The sequence below is a fragment of the Narcine bancroftii genome, chromosome 14 (genome assembly GCF_036971445.1).
Source record: "Narcine bancroftii isolate sNarBan1 chromosome 14, sNarBan1.hap1, whole genome shotgun sequence".
Lineage (NCBI taxonomy): Eukaryota > Metazoa > Chordata > Chondrichthyes > Torpediniformes > Narcinidae > Narcine > Narcine bancroftii.
Genome location: NC_091482.1, coordinates 8,570,759 through 8,591,429, shown reverse-complemented (window position 1 = coordinate 8,591,429; position 20,671 = coordinate 8,570,759). Strand labels below are relative to the sequence as shown.

The window sequence follows — 20,671 nt, the reverse complement described above, 5'->3', positions numbered from 1 at the left end:
CAGCATGGATTCAATGCTTGCGGACTCTGCCAGAGAAAAAAGCGAGCCTTCCATCTCGCAAGCAGCCACCTTCAGCGCAAACTCTGGGAGATCCAAAATGAGTGGTGGACTAGCCTCACCAAACGAACCCAGCTTAGCGCCGACGTTGGTGACTTCAGGGGTTTTTATGAGACACTAAAGGCTGTGTACGGCCCCTCACCCCAAGTCCAAAGCCCTCTGTGCAGCTCAGATGGCGAAGTCCTCCTCAGTGACAAGATCTCCATCCTCAATCGATGGTCAGAACACTTCCAATCCCTTTTCAGTGCCAACTGCTCAGTCCAAGAATCCACCCTGCTCCAGCTCCCTCAACAACCCTTGAGGCTAGAGCTGGATGATGTCCTTACCCAGGAAGAGACATATAAGGCAATTGAACAACTGAAAAGTGGCAAAGCAGCAGGTATGGATGGAATCCTCCCCCCCCCCCCCCAGAGGTCTGGAAGGCTGGCGACAAAGTTCTGCATACCAAACTGCATGAGTTTTTCATGCTCTGCTGGGACCAAGGAATGCAGCCTCAGGACCTTCGTGATGCCATCATCATCACCATGTACAAAAACAAAGGCGAGAAATCAGACTGCTCAAGCTACAGGGGAATCACGCTGCTTTCCATTGCAGGCAAAATTTTCGCTAGGATTCTCCTTAATAGACTAATACCTAGTGTCGCCGAAAATGTCCTCCCAGAATCACAATGTGGCTTTCGCGCAAACAGAGGAACTACTGACGTGGTCTTTGCCCTCAGACAGCTCCAAGAAAAGTGCAGAGAACAAAACAAAGGACTCTACATCACCTTTGTTGACCTCACCAAAGCCTTTGACACTGAGAACAGGAAAGGGCTTTGGCAAATACTAGAGCACCTCAGATGCCCCCCCCAAGTTCCTCAACATGGTTATCCAACTGCACGAAAACCAACAAGGTCGGGTCAGAGACAGCAATGAGCTCTCCGAACCCTTCTCCATTGACAAGGCTGCGTCCTCGCACCCACCCTCTTCACTATCTTCTTCAGCATGATGCTGGAACAAGCCATGAAAGACCTCAACAATGAAGACTTACTTATTTACAGATAAGGCAATTTACCAACATACCATTACTGTTACCCTTTTGGTGGTTTAAGGCATGCCAGCGGCTTTTTCTCTTTTTTCTTTTTAATTTAGGGGTCCATAATCCCTGTATCCCAAGTGGATTATCTTTAGGGGGGATGCTTCCTGCACACTAACCACAGATTTGTTCTACACAAATCTGAATCCTCAATATCATATGGCGATTCCACCATTGAAATGTAGATGAAGTTTCATTGTGCCCAGTGGAAGAAAAAGGAGAATTCCGATTGATTCCAGGAATTCGTTGTCCATTGATTGATCTGAAATACTGGGCAAAAGTAATTTTTGAACCAGAGAACATCAGGAGAAATAAATTTCAAAAAGGAAGATTAGAATTTTATTTGTGGACAGCTGACGGCTGCAGAAATATATGTGTCAAAAACCAAAACATCAATATAAATCTACTTTACTTGCAGCTTGTAAAGATCGATGTTGCCAGTGGTCATCTATTAAGATTTTGCTAAAAGTTTCAAGGGATTGAAAAGAATTTCAAAAACATTCGTGTTAGCAGATATTTGATTCTCTATTTGAATCTCTGGGCAAGGACTTGTCATTTCTATCTATGACAGGTCTCATCTGCTGTGGTTTTCAATGTGTTGTCTGCATTTATGTATCATGTTCATCTGATTATTTTCAGCAGCTGTAGATCAGGGGGGGCAGCACACTCAAAGTATCTGTAAATCGAAAAATAAACTGCAGATGCTGGAAATCTGAAATAAAATCTCCTGCATTTTTGTTTTATCGAGATTTAAATTTTTAAATTCAAATTTAGACATACATACAGCACGGTTAAAGGCCATTTTGGCCCAAGAGTCTGTGCCGCCCAAATTACACCCCTTTAACCTACGCCCCCAGTACGTTTTGAACGTGGGAGGAAACTGGAGCCCTCAGAGAAAACCCACTCCTTACACACAGTGTGGGATTCGAACCCAGGTCCGGTCCTGATTGCTGGCGCTGCAAAGGCATTGCGCTAACTGCTATGCCAGCAATGCCAAGATATTGGTACAAAACCAATAAAGCTAAAATGGCATATGTTAATGGTAAACCAGTAATAATGAATGAACGACTTGTTTGGCAACTTGCCCAATTTATCAATAGAAAAGGAGTTCAGACAGGATAATCAAACTGCTTATACCCTTTTCCTGTTACCCTTTTTCACAGACACACTGACTGAACAGACTCTCTATTGCTTCTCTTTCTCTCTTACTTTAAGGAACAGCAGGCAACACTAATGGTAACTATTTGCCTGCTTTACAGCAAGCATAACACAATTTTGTGTTATATTACATGTTCTGTATAATTACATAACAATAAAAGAATCTTCAATCTTGCTTAGCCAGCAGATGCTGGCTTCCCCAACAATGGCCTCAGATGACACTGCAGCATGCTGTAATTTTGAATCAATCTAACCATGAAATATTTGATAAAAGCCTTTAAATATTTAATAACAGTCAAAAAGAAAACCATGCTCTTAATTCTTAAAACCTTCTAATGTTGCTTCATTAGGTATACACTTCTTTAACAAGAAAATGTACCTCCTTCCCATGTTCCCACCATAATTAATTTCATGTGTCACTTGGATCCTGAGGCTTATGTTTCTTTAATTTGTATACTATTACACTTGTTTTTCTACCGTTTGAACATTTTTCAACTTGTATTTTGTGTGTGTGTGTGTGTGTGTGTGTTCAAGTTTAAATGGGTGGCAATGAGTCATTAACCACTTTCTTGAACTGCTTTAGTCCTTGTGGTATATGATTGTGATGTAGGAAGGAGGCTCTCATGATTCTGCCCCAGTAGGATTTGTTTCCATGTCAGGATGATGTACAATTTACATGGTAAGTGGCAGGTTCAAGGCCCCCAAGCCCCCATTAGTTTTTCCTCTCTATCTGTTGGAGGTCATGTGCAGAAGGGGCTATCAAAGAAAGCATAATGGAAAAGCTGGAGTGCATTTTGGTCCATGTTGCACTTGCAGACACAACACGTTGGCAATAAATGTCCAGTTAAATATTTTGTCTAGAGTACCAAGCTTCTTAAATATTGTGGGAGATTCACACATTCAGACGAAGGGAGTGGTGTGGGGAAGTACCATCATACTCCTTCCATAAGGCTTGTAAATGGTAGAAATTTGTTGGGGAGTTGGGAGCTGATTCACACAATATAGAAGACTCAAACTGACCACTGCCCTGTAACCACAGTATTTATGTGGCTGGGCCAGCTAAGTTTCTGTTCATTTAACAGGTTTTAATTTGGAAATTTAAAAATAATAATGGACTAGATTGTCAGAAGAAGAGAATGTTAAGAGGTATTTGTTGCCCATCATTTAAGAGGCATGAATATTATTGTCACTTAACATCCATGTGCTAGTGTTACATCTCGCTGGCTGTGGCCATTGACTGGTTTAAAATTGGTTTATTATCTAATGAGTTGTGAGTCAAAATTATGCAGTAAATAGAAAACATTTAAAGAATATTTTGGAAGAAAGTTATTGATGAAATAGCTGACTTGGTTGAAGCTCAGACAAAACCATGAGGAGCTCCGCAATGATGTTCTGGTGCTGAGAAACATGCCCTCCAGCTTCCACAAGCAACCTTTTTTTGTGCTAAATGTCTCTCCAAATACAATAGAGCTTTCCCCTCAGTTCTCAATTGCTTCAATTTTTATGAGTCCTCTTAGCCACGAGATCAAATGCTACGTCAATGTCAGGGACAATTGTTCTCATGTTTGAGTGTTGTGCATGAGTAGACTTGAAGTGAACAACTTTTAAAACCTTGCCCAAGATCATTTAAATATAAAATGCAACTTGCTGTGATCACAAGATATAGGAGCAGAGATAGGTTCATCGAGTCTGCTTCTCCATTCTATAAGCTGATCCGTCCTCCCTCTCAGTCCCATTCCCTGGCTTTCTCCCCATAACCCTTAATCAAAAGCCTGTCAATCGCTTCCTGTCAAAACCTGTCAATATCTTTTATCTTATTTTGTAATTTATTAACATTTACAAAAAGCTAATCCATCTCTCAAAGCATGTTGCAGTAAAAGAAATCTCTTTTGATGTTGTAGTTACAGGTGTGAAAATGCACAATCCACAGATTTCCTTTCAATGACGGGCTTATGTGTAGCTGCAGGTCCAACTGATCCATTTGAAAAAAAAAACCCTATTTGCCAGGATGGTGAGAATCTAATAAGGAGGGTATGTCATCTATATCATTTGATGGCCTGGATCTTGGTGGCATAATGATACTGCTAGCATAGCCCCTTTCACATTGGCAAACTGCTAAATTGGCGGTTCAACAAACTGTTTTAAAATAGCGGTAGAACAGTTTGCACTGGACCATTGTTGACTGGTTCCCTGCGCCCTTTCATATTCACCACCCAGCATTGGAGAGCAAGGGGGTGCATAACCTCCAGCATACACTCTGTCCCATTCACACTGGGTGAACCAGAACACCAGTTCAAAACGAATTGGTGATGATATTACCTCCTTAGGCAGCTCATGCCTCAGGTGATTTGACCCCTACGTGCTAGTTCGCGAACATTAACACTAACTGGTAGATTGGCGGTTAATTACTGGGTTAAAGTGCCAATGTGAAACTGGAGATCCATAATTATGCTGTATCTCTACTGACTGTTGTTTGCAGTTCATGCTACAGCCATTCACCTGTACTAGCGTGAACTTGCTGCATTGACAAAGACTAGCTGAAGAACTTCATTGTCAATTTACCTTTTTACAAATATCATGGATTCCTTGTTTCAGATACACTGTTTAAAAAGATAAGTTTATGGAAACATTTGATGAGAAAATTCTCCACATATTCTTTGCTGATAATGATTAAAAATTACAGATATATTGCAGTCTATAATAAATATTCTCAGTGGGGACAAAATGAACTAAATAACAATTCCATGGATTTTATCACAGACAAATTTTGGAAAAGGCAAATTTGCATTTATGAATGCCAAATTTCCTGAAACAATGGAATCAAAGGTCGCATTCTGAGGCAACTGAAGAAAATAAACTTTTGAGAGAAGTTGGTCTTTGTCTTTTACAGTGCTCTGTAACACTCATCTGATTATGACTTATAAAGTGTAGCTCTGATATAGAGAAGGCCACAAAGGGAGCATTGGATGCAGTAAATTAATCCTGCAGATACAGTATGGGGCCAAAGACTCTAGTGAGGGAGGAGGTGTGGGTGCAAGTGTGGCACCTCCTGCTGCCCCCACAGGAAAATGTGGGGGGGATGATTGGTAGCATGGTAGGGGTGGGGGGTTTGGTAATGGGATCCTGTTGTAAGTGCTGGAAATTTCAGAGGATAATATGTTGGATGCGGAGGATGGTGGGGTCGTAGGTAAGGACAAGGGAATCCTGTTTGTTTCATCCGGGGGAAGAGGGGGCCAGGGCAGATGAGTGGGAAATGGAGGAGATGTTTACAAGGGCTGAGTTGGTGGTGGAGGGGAAGCCACGTTTGTGGAAGAAGGCAGGCATGTCAGATGATCTGGACAGGAAGACCTCTACATCCAGGAGAGACTGAGCGCAGACTGGGAGATCACTTTGCCAAGCACCTTCGCTCCGTCTGCACCACCGACAGGGACCTCCCAGTGACCAACCATTTCAATTCTGCATCCCACTCCCATACTCAAATGTCAGTGAATGGCCTCATGTACTATCCCACCAAGACCACTCGTAAATGGGAACAACACAGTGCACTCTCCAGCTGGATGGCATTAACACCGACTTCTCCGATTTCTGCTAACCTGCTCTCCTTCACCCCCTTCCCCCTCAGCTCTCCACCCCTTTCCTCTCTATTCACCTAGCCATCCCTCCTTCCCCTGCTTGCTGCTGTGGCGTCCCTGCCTCCTGCCTTTGTGTCCATGCTCCTCTCCCCACGACTCCCTTCTGGACACCTGCCATCATTTTTCCATTCAACGTCCATACATTTCCATTGATGAAGGGCACAAGGCAGAAGCGTCGGTTTTGTATTTTTAATTTTGCTGTATAAAGGACAGTGTTTGACCTGCTAAATTTGTCCAGCATTGTGCTTTTACTAATTATCTGGTCTTTTTCACTGAGGTGTGTGTGGAAGCTTTCTGTGCACTATTTTCTGTGTAATAAATTTAACTACACTTCTTCAAAAGAACTTCATTCACAGAAAAATGTTTTGGAGCATATTGACGGGATGAAAAGCACTTTGTAAATGCAATTCTTTATTTCTTTCTTCACATTTCATTATTCATCATTACCAAATAATAACTTGATCATTATCAAATCAACAAGTGCCTAGAGCTTGATGTGGGCAAATTGGGGCGTAGCCTTTCCTACTTTATAATATTAACTACACTTTGAAAGTACTCCATGGGCTTTGAAATGGCTTGATTAGTATTTGCAAGTTTCTATAGAACACCAGTTCTTTCTTTTGTCTTTTTTTCTTGACCAATCTAAAGCTTTTATATTGGGCTGCAACAGTCCTTTATTTCTTGCAAGATGGTGTGCACCAGGTCGGGGGTGGGCGACTCAGAGGTTGGGAAGGCAGAGGTCGCTGTGTGTGGGGTGGGTTGGATTTTTCTCCGATTAAGACTATAAAGGTTTATGGTCTCAAACTCAAGGACAGGTTTAAATTGAGAGGTGAAAGATTTGAGGAGAGCTGAGAGACACATTTTTCACCTGGAGGGTAGTGGGTATGTGGAACAAGCTGACAGAGAAAGTGGTAAAGGCCAAATCAGTTACAACATTTTAAAATCATTTGGACAGGTGCAGAAATAGCAAAGGTTTAGAGCACACATGTCAAACTCTGGCCCGCGGGCCAAATTTGGCCCGCGATATAATTATATTTGGCCTGCAAGATCATTCCAAAAATGTATTAGAGGTGGCCCGCTGACCGCCGCGCCAGTATAGCGAATGCACAGCTAATACTATAAATCCCAGAATGCATTGGCGTCAGCCCGCTAATCGCCCCCACCTCCTCTGTTTACGTTGCAGGGTCTCACCGTGGACTCTGGTTTTGGGGCTTGGCCGGTGTCAGGGGAAGCCAAGGAACCGGAGGCCTCGGGCCTGATCTCGCCAGGACCGTTGCCCACTCCCCCTCCCTGCCGCAGGCCGACCCGTGACTCACGGTGACGGGGCCGCTGATCCGCCGAGATGCCGCCCTGCAGCGAGAGCCGATGCCCCCGCACTGTCGTCGTCCAACCCGATCGCCCGCAAACCCCGCCCTCCCGCACACAGGCCTGAGTAAGGATTATGAACTTTAATCTCAGGATAAAACGATCTTCCAATAGTTTCATGTCACAGTAATAAATATATTCCTGGTTAAAAATGGTCCTGTACCTGGATACAAGCTCATTAGGCATAAAACTTGAAAAGTGTGTAAATCAAAGGATATCTGTACCAATGGAAAAAGGGCATGGCAAATAACCCTGCTAGAGTTCATGCCCACAATCAGTCACCCATTTGATTGTTTCAGGAATCATGTTATTCTCCCACATTCTCAATAGCCCTCAGATTTTACTATTCGACAGCACACTAGCAACATTTGACAAATCCTCTATAGAGAAATATTATTTATTGAATATTTTATTTCTCATTTGTTAATGCTTCTGGAAAGAGTTTATCCAAAACTATTATTAAACATTTATTTTAATAAGAAAAAAGTTTAACATTACATATGTTGAAAGAAGAGAAAAAATGCATATGTTGTTGAAAATATTTAGTTCGGCCCTCGACTTAGTCCAAGTTTGTAATTTTGGCCTTCCGTGAATTTGAGTTTGACATCCCTGGTTTAGTGGGATAAAGGCCAAATGGAATTAACGAAGAAAGACATTGCTCAACATAGATGAGTCAGATCAAAAGGCCTGTTTCTCTAGTGTTTAACTCTATGAATTTATAAATCAATTACAAGATCCAGATCTTGACAATGAATATGATTTTTCCCCTTTACTTGTGAAGGAGGGGACCCATGAGAAGATAAAGATTTCTATGAATTTTGTCATAAACAGAGAAATGGATTTCTGACTTCAGATTTCTGATCATTAGATGCATAATTTTTAAGACGGGTGCATTCTAGTTATTGATTCCTTCAGTGTATAAAATGTTGAGAAATTGCACTTGTCAAAAGTGGAGGCTGCCGAAAGTGGAGGACTTTAAAATATTCATATGGAACCACATTTCTGGATATTTTATTTTAAAAAGGGTTCACCAAGATATTCAGCACTTTTAAAAACTGCTTCCAAATCAGTTTAAAAAAAACCCCAGAAAATGCTGATACTGTACAAAAATATTTCATAAAATTTTATATGTTAGAGCAAATGAAAAAAAATGGCAAGATCCCACAAAGTCATACCAGGTGTCTGATTTTGAGTTATTGGCTTCAGAATAGTTATAATTAACCGAGGTTCTGTGATGAAGATAATTATGGCCTCATTTTGTTGTGATGAAAGTTTATTCTCTTTCCAGTTAGTTATAGAACATAGAACATTACCACCCCTTTAGCCCATGATATTGTGCCAACATATATAGAGCAACTCAGCCATCGACCATGAGGAAGGATTCAGGCCAGAAATGATGGTAATATATCTTTAACTCCTATGAATGCTGTGAGACCTGCTGAGTTTCTCCACCATTTCTAACCTTTGACTACAATCACAGTGTCTACAGATTTTGGTGTTTCCTTCCCTACTTCACACCCATGACCCTCTATTTTTCTTGCAACCAGACAAGGTGTCTGTCTAAGGTTCTTTTAAATTCCCTATGTTCCAGCCTCCACCACCACTCCTTGCAATGCATTCCAGGGACCCACTACTTTGTGTATAAAAAGAAACTTGGACATTTTTAGAATGTGGGAGGAAATCAAAGCACATGTGGTCACCGGGAGAATGTGCAAACTTCACACAGGTATCACCAGAGGTTGGGGTGAATTCGGACTGCTGGAATCATGAGCACTATTTGCTGCGTCAGAGTGTGTACAGAGAAAGTGCTGACAAGACCTTGCTGAGGCAGTCGGGCCCCTTCCATTTTGTAGGGAGATAGCAACCCTTGAACCTTAGGCCGCTCTGTTTATACTAATTCGATCAGCGGCCAGAACTGTCTCAAATGCAAAACAAAGTGCCAGTCAGCTGAATCCAATGGATGCAAAAAAGATTCCGTGGTATTATTTTTTGGAAGGACAAGGAATATATTTTAGCTGTCCCAAACAATATCAATCTCTCAAACTAAAACAAGTATTGCAGTAATGGGAGCCTAATACGTATATGTTATCTACCACCTTTCAAACGTTAAAGCAGTCATTCATTTGGGGGAAATAAGAAGCTCTCTTTTATTGAAAAAATTCTTGTGTAAGTCATTGGCTGGAGTGACTTGATGTTAAAAACTCACTTCATTACCCCTAAAATAGGACACTTGTACAATAACTTGAATTAGTGTTGTATCGAACTTGAATTAGAAATCTCATACAGGGAATTCTTAGTAAGTGGTTTGGCACCTAAGAGGGAAAGATGGTTTGTTGTTCTGATGTGTTGAAAATATTAAAGAAAACAGTTTCTGTTCTGATGCATGGGTTTGCTGAAGATGAAAAGTCATTGAAAACATTTATAAAAGGTCTGCTTGAAACTGTAACATTTTCTCCAGTCTCAAGATTCTTTCGTTCATGCCCATTTAAACAACCCCCCCCCCCCACTGATCCTTCCACCAACTACCTCAAATTAGACCAATTTACAGTAACCAAGGAACCCAAAAACCAGCACATCTTTGTGATGTTGGGTGTGGTGAAGGAAAACACCCGTCGAGGTTGTGCAAATTCCTTACAAACAGCACTGGAGGTCAGAATTGAACCCAGGTTGCTGGAGCTGAGACATAACCTGCAGTGCCATTGTCCAACCTTAAACACTTAATCAACAGGGATATTTTGAAGGGTAGCAGCTGAATTTCATGTAGCAAATCCTCACAGTCAGAGATAATGGCCTAACTAGTTTCAGTAATAGTGTTTGAGTGATTAATATGAGCTGGGATATCATGGACAGCTCTTCTGCTGTTTTCAGATCTATACTATGGATTTCTTGCTCCATCTGAGAGAGTAGATACTGTATTGGTTTATCATTCATGGTACTTCTGACTTTTTTCCCCCAAAAATAGACTTCATTCTCAATACATTTTTTATAAAAAGAAAACAGTTCAAAATATCTTCACATCCTTAGTGTCATGTCCATACATTCCCATTTATGTACATTGTTACATACTCTCTATTTACACAATTGCCACCATTGTGCATGTTGTTATTACTTCCTACTCTGTTATTTGTGGTGCTTTCCCTCGGTCTCAGCCCCTTGGTGCCCGGTGACAAGGACTCTAGTCTGTGGTCCTGCCCCACAGTGCCATTGTGTTGGTTGTGTCAAGCACTGGTGGATTAACCATTAGTCTGAGTAGGCTGAAGCCTAGGGACCCGGAGGGTAAGGGGATCTTAGCCCCTTCAACCTACGCAGTAAAGGGTAGCCTGGCCTCGGTTTATCATTTCACACTTACTGTGGGTCTGCGTGGGTGAAGCTGGTGACTGTGGGCGGGCCAGAGTCAGTGTCACTCTGTTGCTGGGGTGAAGCACGGTTGTTTCTGGGAACTGGCGGCAGCGTGCCCGATGTGCGTCATCCTCCACCTTCCCACCAAACATGGGGGTGGGGTTGGTGAGGATTGAATTAAAGCAGCTCGCCCAAAGCGCCCGGAGGCAGTTAAATAATTAATGGCACTCTGATGGAGGTTGCAGATGCCGTGGTCTCACAGTTCAAAAACAAGCGCCATTGATCTGTCCTGCCATCTCCTTGTGTGTGCTCCCTGCTGATTGGGCTATTAGGTGGCATTGGGTGCATGCATGAATCTCACAAACATAAGGCACGAAAAGAATTCGACGTTTGAACAGTAAATTGGAGAGGGAGAGCCTGAGAGGCAAGCGCTGTAAGTAAAATGTTTGTTTTATTTAAAAACTAAATTGATTTGCAAATTGTGCCCCATAGTTCGGGCAGGCTGAGGGGAGGGTTCAAAGTCAGGCTTCGGAAGCTCCGGTCATTTGAGCTCCTGACGTCCGACTCTGATCCCTCCCCTCGGCCTACACTGGAGCTCCCGACACCCGAGTCCCGACTCCAAACTGTCCCCTCGGCCTAGCTGGAGTCCAGTGTGCGTGGGGTAGTAGGCCAAAGGTTATCATTTTAATTCAAACATTAAAATAATTACAATCAAAAAGGGGTTGTTTTTACACTGGGGATGTATGTGAAATAATGAATGGAGTGAATTGTCATTATAAAATTATATAAAATGTAAAAGATGTGTGACTTTATTAAATAATAGCTCATTTTAAATTCAGTCATCACTTCAATAATTGAAATTATTAGTGACTCATTCCATTCGAATAGGATGTGATCAATTAAATGAAGAGCCTGCCTGTGTGCAGGGAGTGGCTGTATGCTTTGCTTTTCACTTTGCTCTGTCGTCCTGCTTGGGACAGTGGCACTGGTGAATACAGGGAGAGAGCTGAGAGGTGGAAAATGCTAATAAGGCAGATGTTCTCCGAGCTCGCTGGAGGGGGAGGGAGAGAGAGAGAAAGTTGAAAGGGGGGGGGGGGGGGGGGGTGTCAAGGCGGTACCAGTCTGCGCTGTGAACCTTGTCTGTCTGCACAAGCACCATTTTCAGCATGACCAAGCAAAAGACTGGAGAGATCTGAGGGACACACACACACACACACACACACACACACACACACACACACACACACGTACGTTGCTGGCTGTGGCTGCCAATTTAAGAGTGAGCATGTGCGCACGTGTGCATTGGTCGCAAAATGCGTGCGCACGAGCACAGCCGTGGTCATGACGCCTTTTTTAATGTGCTCTCACTCCTCCTAACATGAAAATCTGCCTACGCCCTTGCAGGGAGTGGGCCTTACTAAAGCTCAGCCTAGGGTCTGGGAGGTAGTTAATCGGCCACTGGCGCTGTCTCACTGGGTCCCTCAGCACGTATTGCTGCAGCCTGGAATTTACCAGTCAGCAGCATTTCCTCATCCACATCTCAGTGTTCTGAAAGACCAGCAAGTTTCAGGCTGACCACTGTGTTGATGGTGTTCCAGATTTATGATGGCATAGCCATCCCTGGAGCACACAGCTAAGTTCAGCCTTTCAGCTGATAACTAAGACACATGTTCTAGTGGCAGGATAATGAATAGCTTCCCTGATATAATAAGTCCTTTCCTTCGACCCTAACAATTTCTAATCTTAATCGCCTATATCAGGTTAACCCCAAATCTTCCCTTTTTTGGAGAAGGGAATGGTTAATGTAATTCATTATCAGTGCTGTGTATAATAGGTGAGCAGTCTAGTTGTCTCCATTTTACATCACTGCCCAAGATAAGTTTCTAGCTCCTTGCCTCCCTCTCAGCTTGACTGTGAGCGATGCCAGGGTATATACAGCTTATCTATAATATGTCTTTGAGAATCTAATCAAGTGGAACAGTAACCAGATGGGAGATCTGGCCTCTGGGGAGCAGATACTGTGGGAGTAGGATTTATATAGCATCTGAGGATACTCATTCAAATATTAGGACCAATGGAATCTAATGGAATTTAATGGAATCCAATATTATGATAATGTGTATTTTAATTCAATTCATTGGCAAAGCTGCAAATATAAAGTTCATGTCAAATGACTGAAAGTCACATTTTCATTCACTGCTGTGCACAAAGCTTTACTTTTTGTTCAAATGGAAGGAATTACATAAGAAATCTGGCCAGCAAATTCAACAGTGTTAAACTGGATAAAACCACTTGTAGATAAATACACTGTTTGATATTGCAAAGCACAATATGAAGATTGCTTGCAAAGCATTTTCTTTAAAGCAAGATCGACTTCTCAAAGGGAATGCTATATCCGTTTGAGGGCTATCAATGTTCAGCAGTGCATGCACAGGCTTCCAAACATTTACATGATGTTTGTGTATTGAGTTTCCTGCTTCATCTTCCAAAATTTAAAGCTGTAATGCAAGTGAGTTGATATAATCTTCGTACATTCATTCAGGTGCTTTGCCATTCAGCGTGGGTGATCATGTCTCTCCATCTGTCACGATCTTTGACCCTCTGAATTGTAGTTGTTGTTTCCCCTGTTCTCCTTCGGTGAAGGCTCCATCTTTGAACTGAGATCGTAGTTGATGTTGAGTTCATGATTATACAAGGGAAAAATACTGAAGTGCCTTCTTCAGTTGCAGTGTCCATACTGGATAGATAACTCTGGCCATTGATCAGCAGATTCAACTGCCCAGCGTTTTTAGTTTTACAGCCATAAATTCCAATTTGTGGAATCTGATTGTTAAAAAAAACATCCACCATCTGCAATCCATGGCTTCACGTGACCCTGATTGGGAGGCTGAACAAGTACTACACCTTGCCCAAGGTATCAGATGGAAGAAGCGCCATACATCTTTTGCTGAACAATTGCACAGTACTGATACCAGGATGAGCATTTTGGGATTCATAATATTTCACACCTGACCTATTGTCAACATTTGGGCTATTGTCATCGGTAAACCTATTCGAGCATAAAATAAAAGAAAGAATTAGGTTAAAAGTTGGGTCAAAGCCCCTTCCAACCCACCCTAGGGCCACTCCAATGCTCCATTGGTTCAGTTCAACTTCAAAGTGCAAATTTAGTGTCAGAGGACATGCATGACATCATTTATATCCCTGAGATTCTTTCCTGCAGGCCAGGCAGACTTTCTAATCACTAGTAGCTGTAAACTGTATTCAGGAAGAAAGGAATGTATACAAAAGGAAAAAATGTAAACAAAAGAAGGAAATATAAACAAACTGACTGTACAAATACAGAAAATAAATATTTAGTAATAAAAAATGAGCAAAGTTGGAGTCATTAAATGAGTTCAGGAATCTGATGGTTGAGGGGTAGCAGCTATTCCTGGACCTGGAGGGACAAGTGATATTGATGACTAACAATAAATAAAGGAAGGTGGAGATGTACATGGAAAACATCTCCTGCTTCCTTAACTTTCCTCAAGAGTTTTGAGCACTCTAAACCAAAGGACAGAATTGAAAGTACAAAACTAGGAATTAGTTGGGAAATTTGTGGCAGAGGTTGCACTCACTCTCTTAACGTTTAATTCCTTGGAGTAGTATTTTATTAAACCATATATTTTAATTGTACTTAGACAGCCAAAATCTCGGTTAACTTAACCAGGCATGGAGTATGCTTGAAAAAAAGTGCTTGTGTAATGATTTGTTTCATTAATTTAAATTATTGTTATTTGTTTGGTTTAAATGAAATAGTTCCCCTTTTTAAAAAAAAAATGCTTAAAATATATAATTCCCCTAGAAAGGGAGAACTTTTATAACTTTTTTTGAATTTTATTTGTTTGCACTTCCTTCTTGTTTATCTTTCTCTCTTTGTTCACGTATCCTTTCTTGAGTATTACCAACAAGTGGTCATTCTGCCTTGCCCGCAAGAAAAGGAATCTCAGGATTGTATGTGATGTCATTTATGTACTCTGACAATAAATTTGAACTTTGATCATTTTTGTTTTATTACTAAAGCAGTTCAAGCAAGCAATGACCAATATCTGGACTGGGCAAATATTTTCATGATTCAGAAAGAAAGTAAGAAGGCACTGGAAATTTGGTCAATTAATATAATTAGGTAATATATTGTGCATTGTATTCCCTGTGCTATTGGTGCTCTGTAATTAGTAAGGGATTGCTTAAGGTGGTATGTGGGTGGAAAGAAAAAGTTTGAAAACCACTAGTGTAGTCAGTGAAAAAAATGGTGAAAGGACATTAAGACCATGGAAAAGCAGTATCAGGGCAACTGGAATCCATTAATGCTGGCTGATTATTGTCAGACGAGAGGCATCAGATACTGAATACAAATGAAAATCTGCAGCCCTCCTGAAACTCTCCCTCCACACCCCCCGAGATAGTTTTTGAACATCAGTTTGTGCCCCCCCCCCCCCCTCCCCACTATGAGACTTGTTCTGACATTGACCCTGCATGTCTTCCTTTTTGGAAATTTGGAAATGACCACCTACCTCAGATGTACCTCATTGCCTGTAAAGTGTAAAAAGTAGTGGCTTAGGACATCTTGGGAGTATCAGGTTGTGCACTTGTTCCACTTGGTAATGGACCAAACCTGGTCTTCCCTTGACTGAATTCTTGTGGTGATGTGTCCTGAACAAAACCAGCTGTAGTCTGATCATCAAAGCCTTGAGCGGCCAGTCATAAATCCTACAGTCAGTTCACCCACAGCCCCCAAGCGGAACCATTAAAGCTGTGAAAGAGCTTAGGTTCACAAACATTCATAATCCTTTCAGAATCAATCATTCTATTAATTTTATTTTTAGATTAAACACATTTTTAAGGATAATCTAAACATTTTGAATCACTAGAAATTGCTTTAAAATTATTCAGTATATTTGCATGAATAAAAAAAGAAAAATTAGGGTCTCACTTTCTCTCCGATGTAAGTCACTCAGCAGACAGACTTGGTAGTATAATTACTGAGAGAATGCAGGAAGTTGGTGTTCCAATGCTACTAATAGCACTTCAGTTTATAGAAGCAAGAAGGTGTCGGGAAGTTCAGAACTTCCATGTGCAAGAACTTGAAAGTGGGAGTCCTGCATTACTAATGCATGAAGTTGTGAATTCACAAAAATCTGCTGACATTTCTCAGAAAAAAATTTCTGACCCCATATTTATAGTCTTTTCTCCTGAGGGTCTTTCAGGGGCAGAAAGAGCCATAACCAATGATTGACACTCTAAAGCATTTCAAAATAGGGTAGGAATTATTCGTTTAACTGATAAAGCATGGCAATGATTGCTAACTCTCAGTGAAATTATAAGCTTTATATTAATCATTGAATTTGACAATCTTTAAGCTGCTTCGACGAGCCCTTAGGATATAGCTTTGTTACTTCTTATTTATAATGTTTTTGGAATACCTAGGACATATTTAAATAAGAGACTCAGATCAGCAATGATGCTGTTGTTAGATAACATAACATAACAATTTACAGCACGGAAACAGGCCATTAGGCCCTTCTAGTCCGCACCGAACCAAACACCCCTCTCTAGTCCCACCTCCCTGCACAATGCCCATAACCCTCCATCTTCTTCTCATCCATAGACCTGTCCAACCTTATCTTAAATAATACAATTGACTCCGCCGCCACTATTTCTCCCGGAAGCTCATTCCACATGTCTACCACTCTCTGAGTAAAGAAGTTCCCCCTCATGTTACCTCTAAACCTCTGCCCCTTAATTCTTAACTCATGTCCTCTTGTTTTAATCTTTCCTCCTCTTAACGGAAATAGTCTATCCACATCCACTCTGTCTATCCCTTTCATAATCTTAAATACTTCTATCAAATCCCCTCTCAACCTTCTACGCTCCAAAGAATAAAGACCTAATCTGTCCAATCTCTCCCTATACTCTAGATGCTTAAACCCAGGTCACATTCTGGTCAACCTTCTCTGCACTCTCTCCACTCTGTTTATATCCTTCCTCTAATTAGGCGACCAGAACTGCACACAGAACTCCAAATTAGGCCGCACCAACGTCTTATACAATCTCAACATCACCTCCCAACTCCTATATTCCATGCAATGATTGATAAAGGCCAGCATACTAAAAGCCTTCTTCACCACCCTATTCACGTGAGTTTCTACCTTCAGGGAACGATGTACCGTTACACCTAAATCTTTCTGCTCTTCTGTATTCATCAATGCTTTCCCATTTACCACGTATGTCCTGTTCTGATTCTTCTTACCAAAATGAAGCACCTCACACTTATCACTGAGATGTTAAGGCCAGGGTTGCCACCTTTGGGTCATTCATATTCTTGAGGGTTCAATCACATGGCTTTACCTGATTCACAATATTACAAACCTATGTCTCTCTTCTACGTTTTTAGAAGTTAAATAAAATACTTCAAAGAAAAGGAAGATTTTTTTTTTCCAAGTGCTCCCAATGATTTAACTCCCAAGGAGCCTTTAAGAAGTATCCTGAAGATAAATCTTTAATTCCAAATGAGTCTTTAACTTCATTTTAGGCTTCTGATTTGCTGTGTCTCCATCCTGTTTGTTCCACTGACACAGAGACATGCAATTAGGGTTTCAAATCCATAAGTAAATGTGGCGTAGGGCCCATTTATTGAAACTTTATGAGGTGATTAGTTTCCTGTCAAGGTACCTGATAGGTTGTGATGCTTGATGGGCTGAGTGTTACTTTAAAGAGGGCACTGCTAGAAAGACTGATTTATTTTACATTGCCCTTATACCTAGAGAAAAAAAATTGCATTCATATTACATGTTTCAAAGCCTTGGAACAGTCTATTAGTATTATAATGTCTTTGAGTCATAGAGGCTTACAGTTTCCACATTCACATGTCTCGGCATCATGGGATCAGGCCCAGTTTGTCCATGCCGACCAAGATGTTCAGAATTAGAATCAAAATTAGAATCTATTGTCACGAATATGTCACAAAATTTGTTTTTTTGCGGCAGTGCAAATATTTCTATAAACCACATTTTAAGATAAATAAAATAGGGCAAGAAAAAGAAAGAGATAAAGTAGTGTCTGTGGTTCATTGTTCATTCAGGAATCATGATTGAAGAAGCTGTCCTTGTGCCGTTGAGTGCTTATCTTCAGGCTCCTATACCTTTTTCCCAATGGTAGCAGAATAAAGAGGACATGGCCTGGGTGGTTGGAGTCCTTAGACTTTCTTAAGACACCACCTCTTGTTGATGTCCTCGATGGAGTGAAGACTGGTGCCATGATGTCACAGGTCACACAGACACCACCAGCTTCTGGTGGCTTGAGGATCATAACCAGGGGCTGAGGAGGTGCAATGGAATGGAGCCCTCCCACGAGGCTTCAAGCACCAACAATATCATGGATTCAGGACCAATTCTGAGGAGGTGCGATAATAAATAATCTTCATTGATCCTGAGGTTCTGCCTAAGAAGAAGGAGGAAGAAGATTATTAAATAGAAAACACAGAAGCCAATTTGCATTCAGCAAGTTGCCACAGATGAATTTATTAATGTCCAAATAATATTCATTGGATGCTAATGTGGATACTGGGCAGAATTTCACTGCTGTACATTGAAATACAGTAAAGTCCCTGATATCTGGAATTCAAGCAATTGGCAACCTCAAGCAACCAGCAAAAAAACAGGGAAAATAAATTAAAAATAATTAAGAATAAAATAATAGGTAAAAAAAAATGTACATTTAAAATAGTTAAAGTAAATATTCTCTGAAGTAACACATTTTAAGATAAAGGCTTTGGCAAAGATGGGAGCAAATATTCAGCCAGCGGAGGGAGGGCCTTGTTCATGCTTTGCTCATAGCAGCTGTTTGAATAAAGTTGCTTGAAACAGCAATGGTGTTGCCCAGGTCGATGCCGCTCGCCATTGGGTGACTCTCTTAAAGTGTCTCCTTATCCCTGCTTCATAAGAGGTGCCCTGGTCAGAGGCTTTATCTGTAACCTTGGGGAAGGAGGGGTTTATTAACTGTATTGTTCATCTTTCATGCGGTTCTGTGGAAGGAGAGGAACTTGCAGATGCAGCAACGTTTAAATGTTTTCAAAAAAGATGACTGAAAATAAAGTATAATGCTTTAATATATTTATGGAAGTGAAGTTTGTTCAGTGTATGTACAGTATAGTATTTTTGTCTTTTAAACTGTTTATTTTTAATTCAGGTGTATTAGTTAGGTATTGTAGGGTTCAAGATTTTTTTTCTCTAGGTATAAGGCCAATGTAAAATAAATCAGTCTTTCTTGCAGCGCCCTCTTTAAAGTAACACTCAGCCCATCAAGCATCACAACCTATCAGGTACCTTGACAGGAAACTAATCACCTCATAAAGTTTCAATAACTGGTCCCTATGCCACATTTATTTATGGATTGGAAACCCTCAGCCTAAAACTCAACCAACCGGAAAATGCACTTGTCTGGCATCTACCAATCCCCATAGGCGCCAGATACCAGGAGTTTTGCTGTAGAACTGTGGTATCATTTATAACCTCCTGAGAGGGTAAACAGGACCTGAGTTTAACACCTCTTCAGAAAGATCCCATCTCTAACAGTGCAGTGCTCCTTCAATTTTGCACCAGTGTGTCCTTTTGGACATGTTGACATTTTTGGAGTGGATCTTGAACCCGCAATCTCTAGACTTGAGGGTGAGTGAAAGGCAGTAAGGTCTTGTCGCCATGAAATGGAAATGGCTGAATGTAATGCTGGTATAAGAGACGAAGAGAAAAGCCAAGATTTTAATGGTGATACATTTAAAAATGCAGATTGTATGGTAACGTGTGATTCTTGGCACTGCACGGGCACAGAAATGTTTCATAGATGGAGAGGTACCAGCAGGGAACATCGAGTCTTCTCTTTACAAGCAAGATTGCAAAGGTCATCGGAATAAATTGGCAGCTGTGAGGGAAGCATTTTTTGCATCCTACTGCAGAGTGAACTTTTAGAAGACACCAAGAATGCAGCTTCTTAGTACTTGAGAACAGAGCAGCAGACTGAAACCAAGAATAGACAATGTTCTTTTCTTTTAATCTCACAGAAAGGTGAGAATACCCTTGGAGATCTGTATCCTGCCAAAAGAGGCTAGACAGCTTGGGTTTGGAGTTTATAAGAACAATACACGGATTTATTCAAACATTTAAAATCTTAAGGGTGTTTGGCAGGGTAGATGTCGAGATGTTTATATTTGTTTGAGAGTCATGAACAAGGCAACATTGTAACAAAATAAGGGACAGTTTATTTAGAACTGAATGGCGTAGAAATTTCTTCTCAGTGAGTTTTGAATCTCTGGAATTCTCCACTGCTGATGGTCTGGAGACCAGATCAATAGATATATTGGGGGTGGACATAAATAAATATTCAAATGATTGAGACATTGAGGGTTGTGAGGAACTCGCACAGAAAGGAAGTTGAAGCCAGCATTTTTCAGCCATGATGATATTGAATAGAAGGACAGGTCTGAGATGCCGAATGGCCTCAGGATCAGAATTACTGTCATGAAGGTGTGTCACAAAATTTGTTGTTTTGAGGCAGCAATATTTTGCATTACTGGTGCAAGATTGCTATAAACTACATTTCTGTAAAAATTCAAGATTCAAAAAAATAACTAGTGCAAAGAAGGAGAAAAAGTGAGGTAATTTCCCTAGGTTCATTGTTTGTTCCAAAATCTCCTGTTGGAGGGGGAAAAAAGCTGTTTTTTGTATCGTTAGATGTGCGTCTTCAAGCGCCTATATCTCCTTGCTGATGGTAACAGTGAAGGTTCTTGATGGAAGCTGCTTTCTTTAAATTCCCCTCTTAAAAGATGTCCTTAATAGATTGAAGACTATTGACATGATGGCACTGGCTGAGTTTACAACCCTCAGTAGCCTTTTCCTGCCCTGTGCATTGGCACCTCCATACCAGACAGTGATGCAATCGGTCAGAATACTCTCCACAGAACACCTGTAGAAATTTGCAGAAGTCTTTGGTGATATACTAGATCACCTCAA

General features: G+C 41.0%; 1 protein-coding gene across 6 annotated transcripts in view; it reads left to right on the top strand.

Annotated features, from left to right (window-relative positions):
- LOC138749563 (nitric oxide synthase, inducible-like) overlaps positions 1-20,671 on the top strand; it is a 308,564-nt gene that overhangs the window by 39,224 nt on the left and 248,669 nt on the right. The gene's annotated exons all lie outside the window — the stretch shown is intronic.